The sequence below is a fragment of the Hyaena hyaena genome, unplaced genomic scaffold, assembly GCF_003009895.1.
Source record: "Hyaena hyaena isolate Hyena2069 unplaced genomic scaffold, ASM300989v1 scaffold_891, whole genome shotgun sequence".
Taxonomy (NCBI): domain Eukaryota; kingdom Metazoa; phylum Chordata; class Mammalia; order Carnivora; family Hyaenidae; genus Hyaena; species Hyaena hyaena.
The window spans coordinates 714,992-735,646 of record NW_024081525.1 but is presented as its reverse complement, the minus strand read 5'-3'; positions in this window follow the sequence as shown (position 1 = coordinate 735,646).

Here is a 20,655-nt window from a genome sequence, read left to right as displayed (position 1 = left end):
CCTAAAGACAGCTTCCAGGAAAAGACACACACCTCTTCCATGTGCATTCCTTTGACCAGAACTTTGTCCTATCACCACACTTATGTTATTTAGTTCAGATGAGGAAAATGAGAATTGGCACTTTTTTCTGGGGCCATAGGGCTAGAAAGTGTGGCAAGGGTGTGATCTGACCCCCAGTTTCTCTCGGATGCTATAATCTGCTTCTTAACAAGTAAAATCAATTGTACATAATCAAGAGGTGATGGGGACACGCTCCCCAAGTCCCCACTGCCGTTATGTGAAAAACCATCAAGTTAGACTGTAGTCACTTGAGACATGAAGAAGAATATTTTACATGTTACCACAGTGGTGCGTGGCAATGGGTCTTGAAGAAAAGTATGATGTCATCTTGCCACTCTTGGGAGGTGTTTAGGGACAGGCAAGGGAGAACTAAGGGCCTGAGGTTTTCTGGTGGTTCCTTCCCACTGAAAGCTGACCAGTAGCAAATCTGTGATTAGAAGGAAGGGGCTTAGGGGCATCTGGGTGGCTCAATCAGTTAAGCATCTGACTCTTGATTTTGGCTCAAGTCATGATCTCCGTGTGTGGGTTCGAGCTCTGCATCTGGCTCTGTGCTGACAGCGTAGAACCTGCTTGGGATTCTCTCTCCCTCTGTCTCTGCCCACCCCCCCCCTCTTTTTTTTTTTTTCTCTCTCTCTCTCTCTCTCTCTCTCTGAAAATAAATAAATGAACTTAAAAAAAAAAGGAAAGAAAGAAAAGGACTTATGTACATGAAGGAAAAATAATGATTGTAGGTTAAAGGTTTCCATAGAAGAAAGAAGTCTGACAGAAAAGTTGAAGGAGTAAATGCTGGGCTAGAATAGAAGAAAAAAAAAAGCTTTCACCAAAATGTCAGGGGGAAAAGAAGTGCTGGGAAGTGAGTGCATTAATAAGTGAGCGCTGGATAAAGCTGGCGGCAGTTCTATAAAGGGGGTTGCTCCTGGGCTACTTTTTTAGAAATGTTCATTTTCTTCCTCTTTTTATTCAGCTCATTTGTAGGTGTCCATTACAGAACATCTAATCTCTTACAAGCAAATAGACTAAATAGAACATTACGGAAGACTCACTCTAATGAATTAGGCCGAGTCTGGAGCTCAGGGAAGCTCAGAAGACTGTATGGGGTGCTGGGAGCAAAAGTCTCAGAAAAAAGAAAGCCTTCTCAACGGGTTCTTAGCTCAAGCACTGCATTGGCCTAGGGGCGATTCGGGTGGGGGGGTGCGGTGGTGGGGGGCGGTGCTGACTGAATCCAGACATTCTCAAGGTAGATGAACAAGAAAGAACAACTAAGTCTTACCTGAAAGCTAAGATCTTTGTCAGATTTTTGTTTTAAGCATTCTTTTATATTTTTAACTTAAAAAAAAGTTTATTCATTTTGAGAGGAGGGAAGGTCGGGGGGCGGGGGAGAGAATCCCAAATAGGCACCTCACTGTCAGTGTAGAGCCCGAGGTGGGGCTCAAACTCATGAACCATAAAATCATGATCTGAGCCAAAATCAAGACTCCAATGCTTCACTGACTGCACCACCCAGGCACAGCCTTGAGGGTTCTTTTAAAATGACCTTGACCAGAGTTTTCTTTTATAGGCTCAGAAGAGAGAAATAATGCTAGGATTCATCGAATGGTATTTCTCAAATGCCATGAATTCTCCAACTGGCGGTGTGTGTGACATGAAGTAGGCAGCCCCGATGTGGTCTGAGGGATGCAGAGCAGTTGGTACCCGCTCCCCCCCCGGCCCCCCCCCCCCCCCCCCCCCCCCGCCAACTCCCTGGAGATCTGGCCCTGGCCTAGTATCCAAGTATTTGAACACCACCAGTGCTAGCCCTCCATCAGGTTAAGGCATCATTCACTCAAAGCACAGATTCAAAGACAAAGACACCCCAGTGGGGTAACCCATTCGTCCTGCAGGGTACTTCACACACGTCTTTCTTGGATTCATGGGCCAGAAAGGCCTGGAATTAGGCGTGTTGGCCTGACTGGTACGTTAGAGAAGTGGGGAAAGAGGAGGGCAAGGGAAGAGGATGGCAGAGGGGAGAAGCTCTGGGCACTTGCAGTTGTGGGACGGTGAAGATGGGACCAGAGTGACAAATAAGTAGATGTGGGGGCTCCTGTGGGGGCTCCTGATGGTTTACTCTTTCTCCCTGACAAGTCCCACCAGGGTCAGACCCGCTCTTACCGAAGGGCTCTTTGTCTTCCTCAAGCCCACTGGAGAATTCACCATGGAGTAAGCGTCCAGAGAGGAGACACCTCGTTCTCTTTTAATTATTAAAACAATAAAAATAATTGCACAACCATTAAGCATTGGTTCTTAACTTGGGGGAGAGGTGATAATCAAAATCCTCTGAGAATCCAATGGCAACTATGCTTTTCCTCAAAAAAAATGCATTTTATGCACAGCCACACAAAATATATTTTCATTTGATTTATGGACACTGTGGGAGCCCATCTTCAGATCCCATAAGAAGCATGGCCTCCTGGTGTAAATGCTCTGATTTATTTTTTAATAACCTAACACAGATTTTGTTTTCATGCGTTTTTTTCTAGGTCTTCCATATGCATGCAAAATTGTTATCGTGCAATCATAATCTACATACAATTTATGTGTGCTACTTTATAAAATCTGCCATTATCTTGTAAACGTTTTTCCATGTTGCTATATAGTCTTCATAATTATAAATTTGAATGAGTGCATAATATTATATTGAATTGTTGCAATGTAATTTTCTTAACTGTTCCTCAATGACTAGTGCTTAAATGGCATCTAATTTTGTAGTATAGATAATGCTGCATTGAATATCTTTATACATTTATCTTGCTTCTGTTTAATGTTTCTTTCAGGCAAATTCCCAGGAGTGGTTTTACCGAATCAAAGAGTGAGAATATTTTTAATGTCTCTTGTAACATGATGTCATATCAGTTTCCAAAGGGGTTATCATTTTTGCTACTGCCAACAATATCGAAGTATCTCAATTTCACTATACCTTACCCTGTAATGGATGTAATTTTTGAAAAAAAAATTTTTTGCCTAATTAAATAGTGATCGTAGCATCCAAGGGACAGTCTGATGGTGGGGTACCCAGGGGTGAAGTGGAAAACAGGAAGCATGTTTGGAGAATGGGAAAATCTGAATCTGTAATGAGAATGAGTTACGTTCCTCCACTTTTAAATAGGACCAGGCAGGAGATGTGCATTAAGGAGAGTACCCAATGATTGAAGAAATAATACCTCCTCCTCATCTGTTCAATCACTTCTCAGCCTTCGCTTGCCAATTCTACCAGTCAGAATGGAAACCGAAAGCTGGGATCCAGTCAGGGCCAGTAGGGTTACTTTCAGTCACTTTATAAGGCTATGATTTTATAATCCATGTTGGTGGTCTGTCCCGTTGGGCAGACTGTTCTCTCAAGAAACTGCCTTGTGCCAGAGAGCAGTGCCCTGCAATAGAAGCACAATGCAGGGCACACATGCAATTATCAATTTTCTGGTAGCCACGTGTAGAAAAAGAAGTGAAAAGAAATAGGTGAAATTAACTTTAAAGTCTTTTTTTAACCCATCATACACAGAATACTATCATTTCAACATGTAACCAAGACAAAGATTACTAACTATTTTGCACTCTTTTTCTCATGCTGAATATTTGAAATCTGGTGCATATCTTACACTTCCACCACATCGCAATTCCAGCCAGCCACATTTTAAGCACTCGGTTTGTCCCGGTCACCGGACTGGCCAGTGTAGCTCTGCAGCCTCAGCCTGTCAAAGGTGGAGGCAATCTACCATTTAGTTCTTTGAGCTGCTGGGAAATCGTCTCTTTTCATGTCTTGAGCTACTGGGAAATCAAAACCATGTTCTTTATCAGAAAAGAGTACTTTATTAAAAATATAACATACCCTTGGTTGTATAGCTCACTGCGGTTATAAGATACCCAAAAACCCTGGCCATGTGCCGTGATCCATCAAAATACACAGATCGATTCTTAGGCCGTACTCAGACACACGGAAATAGGATCTTTGAGTGTGGGTGGGGGGAGAGTGCAGAAATCTGTGCTTTTAAAACAGATTTTTAATTACAGGTCTTAATGCAATAATAAATGCTGCCTGTTTTTCACGGGAAGTAACTGAGTCCCATAGAGTGTAAGCGACTGACTCCTGTTCTCAGACTCAGGGGTCAGCCAGCCCTAGAGCCTTGACTTGACCCATCAGCTCACGTCCACACCACCACACTCACTGCCCACCATTCTTCCAGGGCAGCTCCTGCCAATTAAATACCAGTTGGTGAGTGACGGGTAACCGTGGGCTTTCGGAACAGTCAAAAGAGCTTCCTGGGGAGGTCAAACATATTTAACCATTAGCACAAATAAGGGGAGGAAGAATGATTTTCTTTCTCATTGTTGGAATTGCCCTCTTGTCCAGTGAGAAACTAATCATGGGGATAAGATCAATAGGCCAAAAAAATGCCCCTCGTGGCCTGTTGTTAACAAAATATACTGCCCCAGTCCCAGTTCCTGATATCATTGTAGAAACATGCAGGTGCACACTTAGATAGGAAGGTTTGAAACAAATGCCTCTGAGAAGTTTCAGTAACAGAGAAAAGCTGGCCAAGTTGCCAGCTTTGGCCGGGGCCATGTGGCAAAATACTCTTCAGCCCCGAGTGTGATAATGAAACCAGAACGGCCAGAACAGCAGGTCTGTAAACATCCTGATGACAATGGGGAACAAACAGCTGGGCTGAGACCAAATCAGTTCAGGCAAATGTGCTCGTGCTTTTGATCCAAGAGCAAGATGAACGGATGCAGGGGAGGCAGCAGCTGTGTCACAGCTGGACTCAGGAGGCGTGTGATAGCGTGACTTGCAAATCATGCTTGAAAAATTCATTCTACTGAGCTCGGACGTGAACACGGTCACATGGGCCCCCAGTCAGCTCGCACACTGCAGCCAAGAGGGAGACAGATATGCAACTGGGCTAATAAGGAGCATTAGCCCCTCTTCTGGCTGGACACGGGTGCCTTTCAGGGAGGGAATTGCACAAGATATGTGCTATATTTGGAAACGACCCTAAATTTAGAGCTATCTGAAGGATGGACTGGCTTGAGCAGAGAGAGAGAAAGCTAGGCTGAGAGTTGCTTAACTGTATTCTGTAAGCATGTAAGGTGTTTGTTGTCTCCATCATAGTGTCTTAAGTGGTCCAGCACTCTGGGTGTGCAAAGATCCTGGCACTAATGTTCAGTTCACAAATGAGCAGATGAGGGGTGCCTGGGTGGCTCAGTCAGTTAAGCGTCCAACTTCGGCTCGAGTCATGATCTCATGGTTCCCGAGTTCAAGCCCCGTGTCGAGCTCTGTGCTGACAGCTGAGAGACTGGAGCCTGCTTCTAATTCTGGGTCTCTTCTCTCTCTTTGTCCCTCCCCTACTAATGTTCGCTCTCTCTCTCTCTCTCTCAAAAAGAAATAAACATAAAAAAGTGAGTAGATGAAGCTCAGAGAAATTAAGTGAACATTGGATCTGTGTGTGCACACTATATATACATTCTATAAATATATACATGATATTACTTAATTTACATATCCCATATTTTACACATATACACATATGGATGCATATTTATATATCAATATATATAGTAAGTAGTATGATCATTCATTCCACAAATATTTACGGAGCAATTACTGGGTACTAGACAGTGTATAGGTGCTACATTAGTAAGTGGAAGGAATACAGGTATAGCTCTCATCAAACTTACAGTCTAGTTGTGGGGAAAAATAACATTAAATAAATAGTCATATGTAAATATATGATTAGTCTGGAGAAAGCGTTATCAAGGAAAAGTACAAGGGGTCATGAGAACGTACAGAAAGGGCCTGGCCAGGCCAGAGGAAGGGCCCTAGAGCGGACGTGCCAAGATCAGCAGGCATAGCCTGCAGTCTGTACGCAGTGTCTGCTGAGAATCTGGAAGTGAAACTACCAGTATGAAGGTTCATCGCGCTGTGGATGAGGCAGGAGGTTCCTGAAAAGAGACCAATTTCACAGAGCTGAATCGTAATTCTCAGCCCATATCTAAAGGTAGGACTCCACAGTAGCCAAGGTGAAAACCCAATTAATTACTCACCACTAAGAACCTGGCCTGCAATAGAAATGGAAATCTGAGCGCAGATGAGCTCTCCAACTGGTTTCTCTGCCCTTTAAGCTTAAAAAAAAAAGAAAGAAAAAAAATAGCAAGAAGCACTAGATTTGGTTCGGGCTCTCAGAGCTTCCGAGATTCGATGTTTCTTTTCTCTCTTCTCTCCTTCCCTTCATTTCACTCTTCTCTGTTTCTGCTTCTCCCGTCTTTCCTCTGCTTACAGATTAGTGTCAGCTACTCAATTAATCTTGATTATGAATACCCATTTTCTTCATGTTAAATGCTTGTCAGCTGTCTTCTAGGAACCAACATTTAAAACTACATATAACATGGTAAAACATTGACTGTATCACAAAATTAAGCTTTTACATTTATTTATTCACACACACAATCAATCCAAAGGGTTGTTGGTATAGGCTGACATCAAATAGTGTTCTGGTGTTGAAACACTTGAGGTCATACACATTCTAGAAAGCTCAGCCTGCCTCTCTACGGTCCATTTAGCCTTGAGGGTCTTTGTAAGCAGATAGTAAAACTGACACAGCATCGGAGCAATATTCTCCAAGACAAAAAGTTGGAATTCTTGCTGGAGTCTCTCCTAAGCAAAGGAGAGACTTCTTGCCTTTGGTTGCTCAAATTCAGCAGTTTTCAAGAGGAAAGGACATCAACAATTTGGCAGAAGCAGGAAAAAAAAAAAGTCAGTAGAACCCAAGTGAAGTTTCAACACAGCGGTTGCCGTGGAGCCCATTTGGAGGTTAACTGGCTCTTGTTTCTCCAGCATTTTCTTGCTTAAGGAGATGTGCACTCCCATTCCTGCCCTGTTCCAACTCCCATAAAACAGTGATAAGACGCCCTGGAGGGGTGAAGGGAAGCCTGCCTGGGGGGGGGGGGGGGGGGGGGGGGGGGGGGGGGGGGGGGGGGGGGGGGGCAAGCAGGGTCAAATCACATCATGGGAACAAGACGGGATTTTACATAGTTTGCGTGTTGACTGTTTCCCCTTCGCCAACAGTGGGACGTTTGTTCTTGTTGTTAACTAATTAAATAGGCAGTTTGTATTTATTTAACATACAGACTCTAGCCAATTCCTGCTGACAGCTACCAAAATAAGCCCACATTTCCTAGCTCCCAATCGCTCAGAAGCCTGTTCCCTGACTGCGGGGGGCACCTTACTCCCCTCCAAGTCTGGAACACCTTTTTTCATCACTTCAAACAATAAATCAATTCACAGCGTGTGATCCAAAAACAACAGCCCGGTTTATTGGATGAGGTTCCGTTCTCTGAGGCGCTTCCCACCGCCAGCGCTGAGCTGTCTTGAAACTATGCTCGGCGGTGGGTAGAAGACAAAGAAAAAAAAAATAGCTACAACTTTTCCTCATTTGTGCTTGTCCAGTAGAGAAAGTGAACTGTGCCCTAATGCTTTAAAAACGGGGGAGGGACGCCTGGATGGCTCAGCCGGTTGAACATCTGACTTCAGCTCAGGTCATGATCTCCCAGTTCGTGGGTTCGAGCCCCGCATTGGGCTCTGTGCTGACAGCCAGCTCAGAGCCTGGAGCCTGTTTCAGATTCTGTGTCTCCCTCTCTCTCTGCCCCTCCCTCGCTCGCACTCTGTCTCTTTCTCTCTCTCTTAAAAATAAATAAACACTAAAAAAAGTTTTTTAATAAAAAAGAAAATAATCTTTAAAATGGAGAAAATGGATGAACAGTTGGAGCGGAAAGCAGGGCCTGTGGGAGAAGCAGGTCATGGAGGGAGGCGAGGAAAAACAATATTTAAATGCTGTGTTGGGCAGTCCCTTTATCAAAGTGGAAGCCCCAGCTGGCCCCCTGAGGCGGGCAACGGGGAAACCACTGAGCCGCCAAAGCCGGCATCCCCTTGTTCCGTGGGGGGTAGCGCTAAGAGAGCCACCGGGAATATTTATGATTATCAGGGCTTTCGCTCCGTCATACGTGCAGAAAATGTTATCGGAGGAGATATAAACCAGACGCCTCTCGAGGCTTCCTGGGAAGGACAGTGTTTGGGGTCTGTAGGCAGTACGTGCTAAAAGGGGCCCGCAGTGGTTGCATAGGCGGGAGTAGGAAGCTCTTCGCCCCGCCCTGTTTGGGGGCCCATTGGCCAGCGACAACGCGTGGGTACCACCGCACCGCATCAACTTCCTCCTGATGCTCCCACTAAAGCGGGGCACGGAAGGACCACCGTGGGGGGAGAAGCAAGCAAAGTCTGAGGCAGGGGGAAGCCCAGGGGAAAGAAAGGTTCTTTTCCGGCGCGCCTGGGTGGCTTAGTCGGTTAAGCGTCCGACTTTCGCTTGGGTCATGATCTCGCGGTTCGTGGGTTCGAGCCCCGCGTCGGGCTCTGTGCTGACTGTCAGCTCAGAGCCTGGAGCCTATTTCAGAGTCTGTATCTCCCTCTCTCTCTGACCCTCCCCTGCTCACGCTGTCTCTCTCTCTCTCCCCTAGAAATAAATAAAACATTAAAAAAACTTAAAAAAAAAAAAAAAGAAAAGAAAGAAAGGCTCTTTTCCTAGTCCCAGGTCTATCCTCACCTCTTCTCCGACTCTTGAATGGTCTCTCTGTGCTGTGCAATTCACCTTCTCTGAGTGATTCCACTGCTGGTGAGCACTGTGAAGGAGTCTTTGTTTCAATTTGAAAACTAAGCATCAGCGAGTCAGTGTCTCTACGGTGAACTGTTCAACTTCAGTAGCACCACAGACGTTGGAATTAAAGTAAAGAAGACCATTCACAGAAGAAGGAGGCAGTCTGTTTTCATGGCAAAGCGTTTCATCCAGGATATCGTGTCTGAAGCAAGAAGCCCCTTTCCCTCTTGCCTGTGCATCTCAAATGGTCTGGCCTCAGTTTCCTCATCTGTGAAATGGGTCTGCCCATGTGTCACTGTATTGTTCTGAGGATTGAAAAAGCATCATGGAAATTGTTCTGAGGCTGTGCGCTGTGTCATGAATTGTTAGTGCTGTTCTGTTCATTAATCTTGAGGCATCAGAGTTTATTTCTACTTCTTCTGGAGATGGGAAGACTATTGATCAAAGCTCAGAATTAAATGTTTTGTTTTAAAGTCACCATTATTCCCCTTATTTTCTCATTTGTGGAGAAAGGAAGTTTTCCTGTGCAATCTCCAAGGTTTCTCCCAACCAAGAAAGACAGAAAGACAGACAGAAAGACAGAAAGACTGAAAGACAAACAGATAACAGACAGAAAGAAGGAAGGAAGGAAGGAAGGAAGGAAGGAAGGAAGGAAGGAAGGAAGGAAAGAAGAAAGAAAGAAAGAAAGAAAGAGAAAGAAAGAAAGAAAGAAAGAAAGAAAGAAAGAAAGAAAGAAAGAAAGAAAGAAAGAAAGAAAGAAAGTCTATTCAAGAATGTCAGTCATGGATTCTTGACCTACTTTGGAATGAGAAGCAACTTCTATGTAAACATCGGCTTAATCTCTATTATCTCAGCCACAGAAGCAAATGTTCTGGGCTTGGATGGCTCTGGAGCAGAGGCCGAGACCTTGGCATATTTCTAAGGCATAATAACGTGGGTGTGGATACCAGAGAAGTATGTCATACCTGCCCATTGTCTGGGACCTCTCTCCTAGGAACTCAGTCAGCCATTCATAGCCAGAAGCCATTTTTGGTCAGCATCCCATCTCCTATCAGAAACCTGCTTCTGGCCCATCATGTATGCTGCTGTAATCTTTTCCACTCCCCGGACCATGAATCAGTAAACCACTGCCAGAAGCAGTCAAGTTGCTGACTAAAGATTTTCTGGAAGGGTCCCTCACCTCTCTCTGTTCTTTATTCCTTCTGTCTTTCTTGCCCCACCCACTGGGACCCTCTACAATCTTCTCTATCATCCCTTCTCTCTCTGAATTCTTTCTCTCCTCTCTGTTTTTCCTTCCTCAGACCTCAGCTGATGGCAGACACAATTTTCCATATTTCTAAGCTTCTATCAGAATCCATACAGCCAGCTTCACTCATGTTTCCCTTCTGCTCTTCCTTGTCTGTCCCATTTCAATTCCTGCCCATAGAGGGCAAGGGGACTATGTCTAAACTGGGACCAATTACAATCAACAAGGAACCCAGTGATGCCCCACCCCCACAGCACACTAAACACCAGCATGGTATTCAGCAGACCAGAGGATCAAATATCAAGCCCTTATTAGGATGGGACATTTTTGTTCTCCGTGGAGATTCAGCCTGTCGATTGAATCCCTTGACATCTGTAACACAGAACTGGATAACGGGCAAAGGGAAAAAAAAAATGATCACAGTTTGGAGGCTATGCAAAAAAGGCAGAGAGACAAATCAAATTAATGTGCTAAATATTGAGTGTGAGACAAAAAGCAAAGGAGATGGGGAAGTGTTTTGTGGGGAGGGGGCCAGTGTTAGTGAGAGGGTACTGCAGAGTAACGTGGGGGGCAGGAGAGCTGTGGAGACCAGCAGAAGGTGGGAAAAGTGTCTTTGGATAATATGTTGGAATCTCATAGCCATTTTTTAAAATGTTTATTTATTTTTGAGAGAGAGAGACATAATGTGAGTGGGGTTGGGAAGGGAGAGAGGGAGACACAAAATCTGAAGCAGGTTCCAGGCTCTGAGCTGTCAGCACAGAGCCCAACGTGGTGCTCGAACCCATGAACTGGGAGATCATGACCTGAGCTGAAGTCAGATGCTCAACTGACTGAGCCACCTAGGTGCCTGACCCTCCCCGCAGACATTTTTAAATAAGAGATACAACTTAGAGGCTGGAGTCCTTCTTGATTACTTTTGGCTATTTGATCTATCCATTTTTGAACATAAGTCTCTAGAAACTGAGCCATGTGGGTCAAGTGGGCAGACAGGTTACACACCAGAGTTTAGGTAAGCACAGGAATTTCTGGGATGTCTTCAGATTAAGCTCTGACCACTGAGGTTTAGAAAGGGTGATAATCACTGGAATTTCCCCTACAGTACTCTCTCATCAGGCAGATTTTTTTTCAAAGGGCAGTCATTTTAGCAGAATTGGAAAGAGATAAATGGCACCCCTGTGCATTTGATATTTGATATATCCTTCCTCTACTGAGAAACTAATGCTTTAGTTCCAGCCTCACCTGAAGCCATTAGGAGACTTCCAGAGACGTGAAACTCCTATACTAAGCTGACTAGAAAAATTGTCTCTCTCCGTAGCTAAATGACATTCAGAAATCCAATTAATGTTTGGTTTTTAAAGTGGAATCTATAATTGTGTTCAATACTGCTCATTGTTCGGTGTGACAATTAAAATAGGCTACTCTAAAGATGACTTAGATCATTAGGGAAGTCTAGCTCTGTAGGATAAACTTTCTCTTTGGAATAATAATATTTTATGTTTTTATAAGTTCTTTTATCCAAGGATCTCAAAGCATTTTAAAATCGTTTGGGGTGATAGGAAATGTAATGTTTCAGAAGTCATGTTACATTTGCCAATCCTTTGCCTGGGGCCACAAATTACTTACGCTATGGCAGTGATGTGGGTATCCAATTTTATTCCACTAACACCGTAACAGTATCACCATTAATAATTCCAAAAGCTATTATTTATTGAAAGCAGATGCTTATTCTGTTAGGAATTGTATTAAGTGCTTTGCATGAATTTGCATATTTAATTTTCCTGTGAATCTAATCTAAATTTCGCATCATCCTAGGATGCTTCTTTGGGAAAAGTACTGCTTTTATCCTTCCTTCACAGATGACGTATATTAGGTTCAGAGAGGTTAAGTAACTTGCCCATTGTCACATATCTATTAAAAGTGCTTGTGTCCCTTATTGAGTGAGGGCCAGTCAGTTCAATTTCTGATGATCAGTTACTTCTCCAAATGTAATCCTCATGGCACTTTATGCAGCCTCTTAGATCATGAAGAGAGGGACTTCTGAATCCTGGAACTGTGTGGCTGAAATCTTTGCCAATTCTTCAGTGTGCTAAGGGGTAGCTCGGTTGTCCCTTGACACCTTAGTAAGTAGAGAAAACTCAAGGGTGATTTTGAAAACATAGCAAATGAGAACCCTTCTCAATTGTCAGCCAGTTCTCTAGAATTACAACTGCAGCATGTACCGTAGCCAAAATTTCCAGTATTTGAAGCTATAGAGCTTCAAATCATCTTTCCCCTGGATTGTTGCGATATCCTCTCTTAATTGGTCTCCCTGCTTCTACCCTTGTCTCCTACAATCTCATATTGATTTAGCATTAGAATGATCGTGAAACCAAGTTAATTCTCTGCTTCAAATCTCCCAGTGCTTTCTCATCATATATATGATAAAACCCACAACTGAATGCTTTGCATGATCTAACCAAGTCTACCAATAACCTGTCCCCATCTTCTGCCACTCTTCCTGGCCCAGTCCATTCCAGTTTGACTCGCTCAACCTTTTCAGATCCTCAAGCACACCAAGTTCATTCTGCCTGAGGGTTCTTATAGATGCTGTCACCTTCTGCTGAAACCTCTTACCCTCAGTCTCCTCTCAGTTCCTTCCTCCAGCCTCAGGTCTCAAATGTTATATTCGGTCTTCTGTCTCTCTCTCTCTCTCTCTCTCTCTCACACACACACACACACACACACACACACACACACACCTAAATTCTCTCCTTGCTACATTTTCTCCTAATGCCCTGTGCCTTTCATTCATAGCTCTTATCCATATTTATTTTCTATTTATTGAGTACCCGTCTAACGAGCACCATGAGGGAAAATTCCTTATCCCTTTCCTTACTATTGGATTCCCAGTGCCTGAGACATTGCCTGACCATGCTGAGTACCGAAGAAATATTTGATAAGCTGAGTCACTCTCAGTCTGATTCCTCATCAACCACCTAATTGCTAATTGCTTTGGAAATATATTCAACTTCCCTAAGTCTCTGTCTTTCATCTGCTGAATGGAACTCACCATAACTATGTCACAGAATCTATACAATAATGTATGATATATGATATGTACATAAAAAAGCTTCAAAAGTGATTAGACCTTGTATGTAAAGTTGCAAATTTCAGATTCAGCCTCACCTCTCTGAAGCAAAGGGCACTTTGCTAAGTGCAAAGTGCTAAAGTAAGCTTGCCGAAGGTGCTGATTTTGGACAACACGTGGGCAATTTTCACAAGGCTTGTAACTGGGCTCCTGGGCCTTCAGAGGCTCAGAAAGGGGTGAAACAGGTCCAGCTTGTCCCCTGAGGAGGGCACTGGCCCCTCAACTGAGCTAGATGCTCACATTGCCTATTTAGGCTTCATAGACCCAGCCACCTCCTATTAGCCTTTCACCCTCTTTCCTAACTGACTTCTCCCCCAAAGCACAAAGCCAAAGGGAAACCCACAAGGCCATGTGTATCAACAGAACACATGTCTTTGGAGGATCAGGGTGACTTGTGGTTATTTTAAGTGACAAAATGATGGAAAGGCTATGCAGGCACCTAAAACACAGTGCTCTTATCTGTACTCAAAGTAGACATCACTCTCTTAACTGCTTATAGCTGTTTGGAAGGAAGGGCTGGGTCCGATTCGGACTAAGACTTTCCCCAGGGGTTTTGATGAAAACCTTTTTCCTTCTTGTTGATCTGGACCTGAAAAAGCAGTATTGTCAGTAGCTATTAGGTACTGACTAATAGTCAGTACTATTAGTACTATCAGTGTCAGTAATTATTAGGGGAAAGGTCGGGATAAATAGAGGTCATCTGCTAGGGAAAGAGGTCACCTTGGGCACCAAGGTCTAAGATACACATTTTCCTTTGACTTGTTTCTTCTCATCAGTGGGTACCAGAGTCTATGGAAGCATCCTTGGAAGTTCCTAATCCTCTCTAGTGTCTTGAGGTAAAAAGAGTGTCTCAGAGCAGACTACAGATCTTCCCCGACTGATGAGGGCTGAATCCTGATAAATCCATTGTGTGCTGGAAATGTCCTAAGTAGAAAGTTCACTTACTACACTTTACCTTCTGAACATCGTTAACTTAGCCAAGCTTGCTTTAAACAAACATGCCCAGAACACTCACATTAGCCTACAGCTGGGCAAGATCATCTAATGCAAAGCCTATTTCATAATAAAGTGTTGACTGTTTTGTGTGATGTATGGAATCCTGTACTGCAACTGAAAAACAAAATGGCTGTATAGGTACAGCATGGTGGTAAGTGTGTCTGCTGTTTGCCCAAATTCAAACCTAGAATTGTCAGACTCCAGAGCCCAGACTCTAATCCAGGATGTTTCTCCTGAGTTGGAACAATGCATAGAACTGGGGTGAGCGTTCGAAAGCACTTCTCAAAGTAAGAGTCATAAATGAAAAAGAGAGGGTGGGGTTGACGCGGCACCAGCTCGGTAACAGTTATTGGAACAGAAATCCGCAAACAGAAATCTGCCTCCTGCCTGGAGAAGGATGTGCTGAGCTGATCTGGCTGTGGGGGGCGAGGCCCACATGGTGGGAAAAGCAGCAGTAGTTTACACTGCGCCCTAGGCTGGCTTGGGGGAGCTCCAGGGAGTATAGGACCAAATCCCTCACCCTCCCTCCGCCCAGCCTATGGCTATTGGGATCTACTGTGAACGCAAAACACTTCCCTTCTTAAACACCAGGTTGGCCCTCTCCCTGTTCCTCCAAGAGCTATAATAGGAGCTGGAGGGAAGCATCAAAGAAACAGCAGAGCTGGGGATCCATTCAGCAAACTTTAATTGCTCCAAAGGAACGGTTATAGAGCATCTACATAAAAGCCCCTAATTATCTGTTAACCCAATAAAACAAATTTCAAAGGGCCCACAAAGACCTATTAACCAAATGTGTAATCTGTAATTACAAATCATCCACTGGGCAATCAATAGCTGTTTTAAGCCATTACTTGGAAGTTTATGCACTTCCGTGGGAGATGGTTTTCCTGAAGCCTTTTATGTTTGTTTTTAAACTGAAATATACATAAAACTGTGATCACAGGTACAAACTGCCCACTGGTATGGGGCGCCTGGGTGGCTTAGTTGGTTAAGCGTCCGACTTTCTCTTAGGTCATGATCTGGCGGCTCGTGGGTTCGAGCCCCTGGAGCCTGTTTCAGTCTGTGACTCCCTCTCTCTCTGACCCTCCCCTGCTCACGCTGTCTCTCTCTGTCTCTCTCTCTCTCTCTCTCCTAGAAATAAATAAAACATTTTAAAAAATTAAAAAAAAACAACTGCCCACTGGTAGGGAATTCGCACATCAAAATGGAATATCTGAACTCTGATAGGTTTATAGATGCAGACTATGATGCTGAGACCAGTTCCTAAATTGTACTAAAGGCAATGGATTGGGGCCTTGAAAATTGACACCGAGTCTACGAGAGTAATGTGCCAGTCTTGATTCAAGAACCAACTACTTTGGTGTGTCTCAGCCATGAAAGCAGAGCATCCTGCCTCTTGGGCTGAACAAAATGCTTAGGAGGTGGCTTCAACCACATATATATTCATTTGTCCAACAAATACTCATACTGTATTCCTATTCTCTGCCAGACACTTTGCCACACAAGGAACATTAGACGGACAAGGTCCTGCTCCCACTGAGCTTGTATTTGGATGTTGGCAAGAAATAAGTAAATGGATAAGATAATTGCAGAGAATGGGTTTCTATTGAGAAACTGCAAAGAGATAAGGGGATAGTGACTCTTTGGTAGGAGGTTGGAGAGGGGCTGATTTAGATGGACTAGAAGACCTCTCTGAGAATGTGATTCTTTAACTGAAGTTGGATGAGAAGGATCCAGGAACATATAGTTCAGCAGTGAGCTTTCCATGTGTGGGAAACAAACAGAAGGCCATCACGGCTGGAGCACAGTGGGCAATGAGGTTACAAGACAGTATCAGAGAGGCAGGCAGGGGACCAGGTCACCTGGGGAGTTGTCATGGTAAGGATTCTGCGTTTCATTTTAAGTGGGGGCGGGGAGGGGAGAACTGTAGGACTATTCAAGTAGAGGGGTGACCTGAAAATATACATTTAAAAAAAGAACATTAGGGCTGCTGAGTGGATAATAGACCATAGGAAAGCATGAGCAGAGAGGGACGTTATTGTAACCCAGATGAGGAAAAACAGACACATAAATTTAGACTACAGTGACAGCAAGGGAGATGGTGAGAAGTGGTTGGGTTTGGGATCTATTCTGGCATCAGAGCCCACAAGACTTACTTCATATGGAGAATGAAGGACAGTGAGAAATGGAGGCTAACTCCTGAGATGTTGACCTGAGCCATTGGGTGATTCATAGAGGCGGTCGCTGAAATAGGGGAAGATAGATGAGGAAGACATTTTGGGGATGGAACCACAATAATCAGTAGTTCTATGTTGAAAATGAGTTGGTCTACTTGTTAGATCTCTAAATGAATGTGTCAAATTGGCATTGAAGGACTTAGAGCTCAGAGGAGCAGTCAGGGCTAGAACTTTAGCATCCTGAAAAGTATCCTCATTTTAGGAAAATGGAGACTTAGAAAGACTAAGCAGTCAGATGTGACTAAGGTCATACAGCACATGAGCGTGACCTCATAGACACCCATGGTGGCTTCCTTCTTCTCCAGAGCTGCATCCATGACTCCCTTTTCTGTTGAATCTCTAGCCACACTGTGTTTCCGTCCACTTCTCAAAGGTGCAGAGTGGGGCCTAATACACCATCGACCTGTCTGGGTATTCTTCTAGTTTTCCATCTGCTTATGCTTAACGTCTAGCACAAAATCATTTCTCAGAAAAGCTTTTTCTGACTCCCCAAGGAAGATCATGTATCTCTGCAATATGCATTCATGGTTCCTCTTATGTCTTACCTGTCATAATCAGATTTGAATATGTGTGATTATTTGATTAATTTCTGCTCATCTCTTAGAATATAAGCTTAATGAATGGTCTAATACTACTAGATATCCAGGACCTGAGTAGTCAGGAAATATACACTGAAATTGGCAATTGATGAATAGTGGTAATCTACAAATATATGTCAGTATATGTTGAAAGAATGAATACATTTCTAAAATTTTAAGATTTTCTTGTTGAATTTTAAAAATTAACTGATAATTAGATAGATAGATAGATAGATAGATAGATTTAAGATAGTTTCATTAGCTGAATGATGTTGAGGAAGTTATTTAGCTTGCCTTCATCTCCTACTAGATGTTTAAAATTAAAATGAAAACATCTTTATCTTTTGGGGGATGTCAAAGGCTAAAGATAAAGTGCTTTGCTAGTTTAAAGACAAGACCTAAATAAGTATGTAAGGGTATTTCTAAATACAGACAAAATACCAAAACATCATTGAGTTAACAGCTGACATAACCAAAATTTTCTTAGCGTTGCAAATGAATTCATTTGAACAGATTCTTGTTTTTCCTTCTTTCTCATCCTTTGCTCACTCACTTTTAGAAAGTGGAAATACTTTTAGAAAACGTTTTGACTGAGAGGGACTAGGAACATCCCTGGTAATCTTCTAAAAACTGCCAAATTAATCCCCCAAGGTCAGAAAAGCTGACTGCTTTTTTCTCTCCTGTTGCCTTCTTCATTGATGGCCAAAAGACTTGGTACCCAATAAAGCTGTCAGAGGGCATCTGTGGGCCATGGGAAAGAAAGTGCCGTTTGCACTTGAGCCAGATGTAAGAAGTCCAGCTGCCCTGCTGGAAAGTCCATGTGCAAGGGGACAAGTCCTTGGGATTACATGGAGCGTGAGAGAATGGCCCAGTAACTCCAGCATCCAATGGAGCCCAGTCTTCCTGCCGTGCCCACCAAGGTCCCAGAAATGGGAACAAACCAAGTTTGGACATTTCAGTCCATTGACTCCCACCACAACTATAGGCACAGCTGACACTGTATGTGAAACAGAAAAACTGCCATGTTAGCCCACAGAATCACAGAAAATAATAAATTGTTGTTGTTTAACCCTCTAATGTGTGTAGTTATTTCTTAAGCATCAACATAAAAGATTATTTGTATTTTTATATACCAGTCACAATTCATAAATAACATTTTTCTAACATCATTTATAATAGTATTAAAACAATCAAATATCTAGGACTAAATATAATAAAAGCTGTTAAGATCAATGTATTGACAATTATAAAATGTTACCAAGAGAAATTAAAGAAATCTTAGACAGGGAGCGCCCATATATTTGCTAAATTGGACGCTGCCCAGTTCACAAATCCTTTAATAAAGCCAATTAGATCTGCAGAAGAAGGAAGAGGAGGAGGAGGAGGAGGAGGAGTCTATGTCAATGACAGTGACACCAACAACAGAAAGAGAAAGAGAAAAAAGAAATCCTAAATAGGTTGAAAGATATGCCAATTTTCATGATGCAGAAATCAATAGCATGAAGAGGTCAATCTCCTCAAGTTAATCTACAGATTTAATGCAATTCTAATCAAAATCTCACAGGTAATTTTGCTAAAAATTGACAAGGGAATTCTAATTTTATATGAAAGTAAAAAGGGTCAAGAATAGCTCTGCCCACACCCCCAAACTGTGAAGAACCTCTTATTTAGGGAATTTAGATGACCGGACATCCAGTCTTGATTATAAAGCCCTGGTAACAAAGACAGTGTGATTTTTGTACAAGGATCTACAAATAAACCAAAGGAACATAACAGAGAGCAAGAAATAGACCTACACACAAATGGACACTTTTATTGACAATAAATATTATTGACAATAAAAGTGGCAAAGTATTAAGCAGAGAGGGAGGCATGCTCTTTTCAGTAAATGAAGCCATGCCATTGGAACATCCATCTAGGAAAACATGCCCCTTGACTCTTAACCTCACCCCACGTACAAAAATTAATTCCAGGTGGATCAGAATTCCAGGTGAAAGGTAAAACACTAAAGCTTCTAGAATATAAAATATGGAGATGTCGGGGTGTCTGGGTGGCTCAGTTGGTTAAGCGTCTGACTTCGGCTCAGGTCATGATCTCACGGTTCGTGGGTTCGAGCCCCACATGGGGCTCTGTGCTGACAGCTCAGAGCCTAGAGCCTGTTTCAGATTCTGTGTCTCCCTCTCTCTCTGACCCTCCCCTGTTCACTCTCTCTCTCTCTTCTCTCTCTCTCTCAGAAATAAATAAAACATTAAAAAAATAAAGTATGGAAATGTCTTCATGGCCTTGAAAGAGGAAAATATTTCTTAAACAGAACACAAAGAGTAATAATCATAAAGAAAACAATATATTAGATTACATTAAATATCTGAGGTGTGAAAATATACCATTCAGAAGGTGAAGAGGCAAGTGACAGAGGAGAAGATATTTGCAATATATAAAACCAACAAAGGATCTGATCTAAAATATTCAAAGATCATGTACAAGTCAGTAAGAAAATCTCAGAAAAACCAATGGAACAATACACAAGACTTGAACAGAAACTTGACAAAAGTGGATGACCAATGACCATTATGCCTAATAAAAAGTCTTCAGTAGGAGAAATACATATTGAAACCACAATGGAATTGTGTTACATATGCACCAGTTTGGCTAAATCTTCAAAAGTCACTGAATTACAGCTGCAAGAGAGACGTGGAGCAATAGCATCTCACATTTCCTTCTGGTGTGAATAAAAATTAACATGGCCACTTTGCAAAGCTATTTGGTAATGCCTATTAAAATCGAACGTATACCGAGCCTCTGACCCAGAAACTGTGTCCCTAGCACACAGATGTGCAATAGCATCTCACATTTGCTGCTGCTGGTGTGAGTAAAAATTAACATGATCACGTTGCAAAGCTATCTGGCAATGCCTGTTAAAATTGAACGTATACTTAGCCTCTGACCCAGAAACTGTGTCCCTAGGAATCTATCCAATAGAATTGCATACTCATGTTCAACAAAGCCTATGTACAAATCTGTTGATAGCAATACTATTCTTAGTTGCCCTGAATTACGCACTCAAATGTCACTTAGTTGTAAAATGGACATGCTGTGCTATATATTTTTTAATGGGATGATATACAGAGCAGAGAGGATGAATGAACTACCACTGCATCAGCAATATAGATGAATGTTACAAACATAATATTGAGATAAGGAAGCCAAATGCACCAAAACCTATGTAGTAGTCTGTTTCTAAAAGTTCAAAAATAGGCAAAATCGCTCTATGATATGAGAAGGCAGATTAGAGATTAGCTTCAGGGAGGGGAAGGAGTAAGGAATAACTAACTGAGAGCGGTCACAGGTGGGCTGCTGGGGCTGCGACTCATCTGTTACCATCTGGGTGGAGATGATATGGCTGTGATCACTTTGAGATTGCTGACACAATCTCCATTTATTATTTGTGCACTTTTCTGTATGTATATTACACTTCCATAAAAATTTTTTATTAAGCAATCACTTTTCCAATGTGGGCCAGGTGGCTCTCCTTTGCCTTCAGATGTGAATCTTGAGAAGAGCACATTGCTGGTGTAAGTGTCCAGGTTGGAAAGTGAAATCTGAATCTAACCCTGGGGGTACCTCAGTCAAACCCCAAATGAAAAACGATCAATTTTATTTTATTTTATTTATTTTTTAAAGTTTATTTATTTATTTTGAGAAAGAAAGACAGGGGGAGAAAGCGTGCATGTGCACGTGA